The following is an 8,580-nucleotide window of genomic DNA, read 5'->3' as shown; positions in this document are numbered from 1 at the left end:
GCTCCCTGCTTGGGGGCATGAACTGCAGGGAGCATATTGCTCCCATCCTCTCAAGGCAGCCGGGGCTTCCTGGTTCATTCCAGGTGCACTTCAAAGCAGCAGCTATGATCTTTAAAACACTGCGTCCTTCAAGTTTTGGTGCGAAAGTGCGTGTCTCCCCGCAGCGTGCGGTTGAGGTTAGCAGAGGAGCTGCTGGTAACGGTGCTTGGCATGAACAGAGGAGTGTTGTCAGCGGGGGCCCTCACCTGTGTAGTGTGCCTTGTCTGCCAGTGTCTCCTCAGGGCTCGGAGACCTGGCTCATCTCCTTTCTCCGACTTTTCTTCCTATGGGGGAAGGGGGTCATTTTATTAAATGACATGGTCTTTCAGTGACTTTAGGAGACCAATGCAGCTCTTGGCAGCTGAAGCACATCACTGCATCTCAGCTGGGCCCTGGGGAGACAGGGTCGTTTTGAGAATCACAGAAAATGAGGGTTGAAGGGACCTCAGGAGGTCACGTCTAGCCCAGCCCCCTGCTCCAAGCAGGACCAGCCCCAGCTACATCATCCCAGTCAAGGCTTTGTCTACCCAGGTCTGAAACACCACCAAGGATGGAGAGTCCACAGCCTCTCTCAGTAACCTGTTGCAGTCCCTTACTACCCTTCTGGTGGGAGGGTTTTTCCCTAATATCCACCCTCAACTTCCCTTGCTGCAACTTGTGCCCATTGCTCCTTGTCCTGTCATCTAAGACCAGCCCAGCTCCATCCCCTTTGCAGCCCCCCTGCAGGGAGGTGAAGGCAGCTATTCAATCCCCCTCCGTCTCCTTTTCTCTAAACTAAACAAGCCCAGGTCCCTCAGCCTCTCCTCACCAGTCCCGTCCCCCAGCCCACAACCATTGTCGTTGCCCTCCGCTGGACTCTCGCCAACGTGTCCACATCCTTTCCATAGTGGGGCCCACAGCTGGACACAGGACTCCAGATGTGGCCTCCCCAGTGCTGAATAGAGGACAATAATCAATCACTGCCCTTCATCTGCTAGCCCTGCTCCTGCCCATGCAGCCCAGGATGCCAGTCGCCTTCCTGGCACCAAGGGCGCACTGCTGGCTCCTGTTCAGCTTCTTGTCCCCTGTCCCCCCAGGCCCTTTTCTGCAGAGCTGCTGCCCAGCCCGTCGCCCCAGCCTGCACCGGTGCAGGGGATCGCTCCCTCCTCAGTGCAGGACTTTGCACTCGTCCTTGTTGAACCTCCTGAGATTTCTTTTGGCCAGTCCTCCAGTGTGTCTCAGCCACTCTGAATGTTAGCCCTACCCTCCAGCATATCTACTACATCCCCCAGCTTGGTGTCATCTGCAGACTTGCTGAGGATGAACTCATCCCATTGTCTAGGTCGTTGATGAAGACATTGAACAAAACCAACCCCAGGGCTGACCCCAGGGCACTGCACTTGATGCCAGCTAGACATCAAGCCATTGCTTACTACCCTCTGAACCCATACAGTCCATTCATCCAACCTGTACTTCATTAGCTTGTTTGCGAGAATGTGGGAGACGGTATCAAAAGCCTTGCTAAAGTCAAGGGATATCCTGTCCACTGGTCTCCCCGCATCCACAGAGCCAATCATCTTGTCATAGAAGACAATCAGGTTGGTCAGGCATGACTTGCCCCTGGTGAGTCCATGCTGACTGCTCCAAATCACCTTAGAATCACAGACAAGGAGGGTTGAAGGGACCCCAGGAGGTCACATCCAGTCCAGGCCCCTACTCCAAGCAGGACCAACCCCAACTACACCATCCCAGCAAGGCTTTGTCTACCTGGGTCTCCAAGGATGGAGAGTCCACCACCTCTCTGGGTAACTTGTGCCAGTGCTTTACTGCCCTCATCGTGAGACAGTTTATCTGAATATCCACCCAATACCCACTCAGCATCTGAACAATATCCAGTCAAGGATGGCGACTCTGTGGCGGGCCAGTAAAGGGCGCTCCTGCGTTGAGCCGCCCACCTCCCCGCGCCCGACCACCGTCCAGGCTCCGAGTGCCTCCCTGGGGTGCCTCCCGTCCGGCCGACCCCTTCCCTGGAGCACACCTGCTAGCCTGGGGTCCCGCTGCCACCATCCAAGGCTCCGGACTCACTTCTGGCTCTGCGCGCCTTGGAGAACGCAGGCCTGATCGTCCAATGGGTCCTAGACCCAATACAAGCACTTGGGGCACTTCCCCAAGTCAGGGGCTTATTAGGAAAGTCTCCCTTAGTCCACCGACCTAAGGGGCCTCCTTGGCATAATTTAGACCCACCCCTCAATCAGTCTCCCACACCGGTCACAAAGGAGAACTTTATTGATGACAGGGGGTAGGGCGGAAACAGGGTAAAAGGTAGAGCAATATCATAGAAATCTTACAGGAATATCAAAGGAATCCCATTGAGCAAACCAGGGTGGCTGAGGTAGCCGTTTAAACGCATCTGAGTTACTGAAACTAAATATCTAATCGGATCTTGAGTAGCTTACTCACTCTCATCGTCCAGAGGTGGTTGTTGTATCCTCTGAAGGCAGGGCACTCTTGGAGCATGCGGTGATGAGGAGAGAGCCAGGCTCAGATTCACCTGGATGACCGCATGGCTAATGGCTGACTCCCTTCTTCTTGGACCAAGCCCTTAAATAACCTCTCTGACCTCCGCAGCCCGGTCCAGTCGAAGCTGCCAATACTGGCCACAAGCCGACCAATCTCCCCAGCATCCCTGGCTACCTGGGCCCGCGCAGGGCCGGGCCTTTCCCCCCTGCCCAGGTGACCAGAGCATCGCCTCCCAGGCGCCAGGCTTTTGTCATGTAGACCAGGTGGGAGATCCCCACCCTGAGGAATGAAACACCAGCCTCCCAGGCTGGCTGAGACAGGTCTCTGGAGAGGGGCACCAATGGTGGCATTTCTGCCACAGACTCCACCACTCTAGGTAACCCATTCCAGTGCTGCTCCACCCTCCTAGTGAGAGCATTTTTTCTAATATCCAACCTAAACCTCCCTGGCTACAACTTGAGACCCTCTCCTCCAGGTGTTCAGAAATGGATTCCCTGAGGACCTGCTCCATGATTTTTTCCAAGGACTGAGGTGAGGCTGTAGTTCCCTGGATCTTCCTCCTTCCCTTTCTTACAGACAGACACTATATTTGCTCTTTTCCAATGGTCCAAGACTTCTCCCACCCACCATGCGTTTTCAAAGACGATGGCCAGCGGCTCTGCAGTCTCATCAGTCAACTCCCTCAGCACCCTTGTGTGCTTCCCGTCCGGCCCCATGGACTTGCGCACGTCCAGCTTTCCCAAGCAGTCCCTAACCTGATCTCTCACCGCTGCGGGCTGCTCCCCCCTCCACGCTGCGCTGCGCTGCGCTGCCCGGCGCGGTCGGCTGGGAGCTGCCCTGGCCTGTGAAGACCGAGGTGAAAAAGGCCTTGAGCACTTCAGCCTTTTCTGCCTCCTCTGTCACTAGGTTGCCCCCTCCCCAGTCAGGAGGGGACCCGCACTGCCCCATCCTCCTCTTGTTGCTGACATACCTGTAGAAACCCTCCTCTTTACCCTTCTCATGAGAAGGTGTTGATCAGTTTGGGGGTGTAAGCTGAAGCCAGGTGGCGATCAGGAAGGGAGGTGCTAAGTTTTTTACTAACTCTTCACAGCCTTTCTTAGCGACATGTCTTTAAGGTCTTGGCTAAAATGAGACTTTTTCCCTGTTTTCTTGCTATTTTGGTTTTGCTGCTGAAATGATTGGTATAACCTACCCTGTCTGCCCCTTGGCTACAAACTACTATAACTACCTACCTATAATCTAGTGTAGATTAGGTGTGGGCATTTGTGCAACTATATCATCTAACCCCAAACCTATTGATTCTTGTCCCCAGACACCGACATACAATACAGTCTTGACATGTAGGGTGGAAGTCAGAAAACCAAGTCAGCTGCATACCGTTGTAACAAGCTACCTAACAGCACGCTTAGGCGGTCATCAAAAGGCAGTCCCAAGGGAACGAGATGTTCAGAGCTCTTTGCTGACTCTGCTCAGCGCTTGGGAGAAATGCCATAAATTGCAGTGTCCAGGCTGAGAGCTTTTCTCCAGCTTCCTCCACCTCCAGACTCAGGAGACACGCAGGCCTAAGCTACAATATGCCGGCTCTAGTCGTGGATCGCACACCTGGAGCTGGATGGGGAAAGGAGAGCAGCACTGTGCCACTGGGCATTCAGCGTCGTCTTTGTGGCTGTACATCTAATTTTGGGGCTGCATGTGGCCTTTTCCAATTTGCTGTGTGCTAATCTTTCTGTGCCACTATCCTCTTTCACCACTTTGCTCTTCATCTTCAGGCAGGGATGAGGGAGTTTCCCTCCTTAGCTGATACAGAATGAGCAAAGCATTTGTACGGGAAAATGTCCCGTAGCCTGCAAGTGAATCGTCAGTAAAACTTGACAGGAGAGAGTGGGTCTCCTCGCTGCAAGCCACTTAATGGATCAGAAGGAGCTCGAGTTTTCTTTTTGTCCTGCTACATGAAAACGTACTGGTTTCCTGAGTGTGAAGGGTTAACAGGGATCCACTTCGATTACCCCGTTATGAGGGGTGCCCTCCTGCCTTCAAACCTGAGAGACCTACATGGATCCCAGGGGATGAATCTGCCTTGAAATCCAGGGCCAGCCCTGGCTCCCCCTTGTCCAGCTCTCTGAAAAAGCAGGGGTCCTGTGGACCCACTGCCTGGAGCTCTCCCCGGGCCATAAGCGCCTACAAAGAGGGGATGATTTGCAGCATCCTTGTGCTCGCCTCACCCCATCCTACCACTCACCCTCTTCCTTCCCCCAGCACGGGGGGAAGAATAGACCCCGGCACCCGGGGTGAAGGGAAGGTGTAACGCGGCGCCTGAGCCTCTCTTGGGATTCAGGAGATGGATGTCCACATGTGAGCATCTGCTCTGCGTGGACTTAGCCGAGAGGATCTAGGCCGGTGGCACGTCCAGGAATGGTTATTTTTGGAGACAGAGGTGAACAGCAGGGGAGGAACATTGCATCTTCGGTGTAGTATGTCGAGGGGCCGCGAGATGGCAATCTCCCCTTACGGTTCTACCGAAAACCGTTTCGGATCCTAGCTGTTGGGAGCACCTAGTCCAGAAGGTGGCTGGTGGCCCCTGCCCTGCTGACATGGACTTGCCTTTTGACACTAGGGTCATTTTCCTTTTGCACTGATGCTTTTCACACACGCGGCATACATTCCAGTGGAGACCAGGACTTTGGTGTGAACTGGTAAAATTAGAGGCTTTATTGTGCTTTTTCATCCGGTGGCCCAAGAAGAGAGCAGCAGATGGTAACTGGTGTCACTAAGACCCACTGATTTGGCTTTCTGGAATAGCCTGAAGTACAGCAAGCTTCTGGGTGTGTAGGTTTTCCCCTTCAAAGGTGGTATTAGCGGTCTCCCGTGGGGGTGGAATCAGCGGGTCCAGGGCAGTTCTTACCAGCTGTCATGCTACGTTGCTATTTATTTATGGGATTTCATAGAGCCCCAGAAAAGGGGGAGAAGGGACTTTCAGAGGTCATCGAGCCCAGCGTCCTGCCTGAGGCCGGATCTACCCTGGGCAACCGTCGCATACAAGTCTTTCTCTAACCTGTTCCTAAACCTGTACAATCAGCCCTGCTGTAGCACGTATTGCCCGAAGACCTAAGCACCCCAGCCTGCCAAGGCACGGCACGGCACGGCACGGCACGGGGATGAGGAGGTCAGTGCCGTGCTGCTGCTCGTGTTGGTTAAATGCACGGGAGAGATCTGGAGAAGCCCCCACCACAGAGGAAGGCACTTCCTCCATCCCCTGTCTACGCTGACCTGTCTGTGGGGTCAGGTCCTACATGTGGTGATCAGGCTAATCCAGGGACCTCCAGGTTTGAGACCCAGCTGGCACAGCCCGGTTGCAAAGGCTTCGGCCAACCCTCTGCCCCCCTCTGCACACACCTGTAGCAACAGGAGGGGAAATGCCCTTCCCATAGTGCAACACATCAAGCTCCTGCTTCAAGAGCCCATGAGGGGTTTGCAAAGGTGTTCCTTGGACAAACAAAAAGGAAGTGGGTCCTGGGGCCAGTTAGTGCCCTGCAGGGTGAACACGACATCCGGTTGCGAGCAAGCGGAGAGAAGGGAGATTGAACTGCATCAGCGACCACAGCCGGGACCCGCACTCCTCGAGGAGCACGTGGGGTGTCTGAGGGAGGGAAATATGGCCCTGTTCATAGAGTAATAACCCATCTCCATGTCCTGTGCTCTCCTTGACTTGTCTAGATTGGGTCCTTCACCCGAAGCACAGCTCCGTTCTTGTCCCGCTGGTGAACACGCAGTAGCTAACGTGGGGCAAATGCTAGTGAATCCACGGTTCTTGTACATGTTATCTGGTCAAGTCAAACTAACACATGGGAATATTACTAGCTGCCTTGTCTTCACAAGGATTTGCCCTGGGCTAGTTGTTGCATTACTTAACACGTGGCAAGAACACACCTTTTTTTTTCTTAGTGAAGATACATTCTGGGAATGAACAGCATCTTTTTAGGTTATGTTACATAGCTGGATCCAGGTAACACCCCATCAAACGGGAAAAGCCAAAACAAGTTGTGCTTTAACTTGTTTTTGGTGGAGAAGCCAACTGGGGGAAGCTTTTCTCAATGTGCTGCTCATGAAGAGGGAGGAGCTGGTTGAGAACATGAAGTGGACGGCCACTTTGGCACTAGTGACTATGAAATGACAGGAAAGGAAGGAAGGAGAGCAGCAGAATAAAGACCTTGGGCTTCTTAAAAGCAGACTTAAGCTCAGGGAGGCTGTAAGAGGCAAATCTGAGGGGAAAGGAGTTCAGGAGAGCTGCTTGTATCTCAAGGAGGCCATCGCAGCGTGCAAGTGCAGGTTATCCTGATGCAAAGGGACGATAAGTGCAATGAGAGACCAGCCTGGCTAAACAGCAAACTCCGAGTCAAAAACAAATCGTACAAAAAGTGGACCTTGGCCGTGTTTGCAGGGGCAAGTATTTCAGGGGCATGCAGGGAGAAAACCAGGCAGGCCAATGAATGCATTCAGATGCAGCTAGCAAGGGACAACAAAGGCAACACAATTCTGCAAGCACGCCCCAAGTAAGAGGAAGACCAAGGACAATGTTGGCCCTTTACTGCATGGAGCGGGAGGGCGGTCTAATAATAACAGGCGGGCAAAGCAGGGAAGGCTGGAGTATTGAATACCGCCTTGCTTTTGTGAACAAGGTCAGCCACCAGATGACAAACAGCTGACAGCAAGGATAGGGGAGGAGATAAGTAGCTGAAAGTAAGGAGAGAACAGGTTTAGAGGTTACTTACAGAAGCTGGATGCTGCACGTCAGCAGGGCCGGATGAGATGCACCCAGAGCAATCGAGGAATTCCCACCGATTCACAGATGTCTAGGGCTGGAAGGGGCCTCGCGAAGTGGCGAGATGCAAAGCCACTGGCTATTCTCTCTGAGAATTTGTGGAGGTCCGAGGTTCCAGGTGGCTGGAAGGGGGCAAGTATAGTGCCCACCTCTAAGAAAGGAAAGGAGGAGTAGTGCGGGAGTTAGACGGGCCAGTCTGATCTTGACACCTGGGAGGGTTGTGGAGCACGTCATCAAGGACTCTGTTTCTAAGCACCTTGGCGGGGAATGAGGAACAGCCAGCATGGGTTCATCGAGGGCAAGTCATGCCGGACCAACCTGAGTTCCTCCTGCAGCAAAGTGATAGCCTCTGTGGATGGGGAGAGCAATGACTGAGATGAACTGTGCCTTTAGCAAGGCTTTTGACACGGTCTCCCATGACAGTCTCGGTAGTGAGCTATGGAAATACAGTGGCTTCCCCTAGTCTGTAAGATGGATACATAACTAGTTCGGTCATTGTGCTCAGTGCGTCGTCATCAATGGCTTGATCTCCAAATGGGCAGAGGGATCACCCACCCCTGGGTGGGGTTCCCCAGGGGTCTGCCTTGGGTCCGGTGTCATTTAACATCTTCATTAATGATTTGGATGAGGAAATCGAGTGCACACTTAGAAAACTTGCAGGTGACGCCAGGCTGGTTGGAGTTGCAGACACTCCGGTGGTTAGGATTAGGATTCAGAACGACGTGGATAAACTGGGAAAAAATGGTCCAAACGTCATCAAATGAAATTCGGTGAGGACAAGTGGAAAGTCCTGCACTTAAGGTGGAACAAGTGCATGCAGAAATACAGCCTGGGGAATGACTGGCGGGGTTGCAGTACTACAGGAAAGGACTGGGGGTTACAGTGGATGTTAAGATGAATATAAGCCAACAACGTGCCCTTGTTGCAAAACAACCATCCTGGGTTGTAGAGAAGTGTTGCTTAGAAGTCAGGGCAGTTATTCTTCCACGCTTCAGCACCGGGGAGACCTCACCGGGAGTGTGGTGCCCGCACTTCAGGAAGGATGCGTGCCAATGAGCAGGAGTCCAGCAGAGAGCACTAAAAACAACACAGGTCTCGGAAGCAGGGCCTCTTCATGCTGCTTGAATAGAAGTGGGATCATGCAGTCTGGAGAGGAGAAGGCTGAGGGGAAATTTGGTAAGTCTTCAAATACCTGAAGGGTGGTTATAAAGAGGATAGTGATA

Source organism: Alligator mississippiensis, chromosome 6, assembly GCF_030867095.1.
Source record: "Alligator mississippiensis isolate rAllMis1 chromosome 6, rAllMis1, whole genome shotgun sequence".
Taxonomy (NCBI): domain Eukaryota; kingdom Metazoa; phylum Chordata; order Crocodylia; family Alligatoridae; genus Alligator; species Alligator mississippiensis.
Note: the sequence above shows the minus strand (reverse complement) of the source record.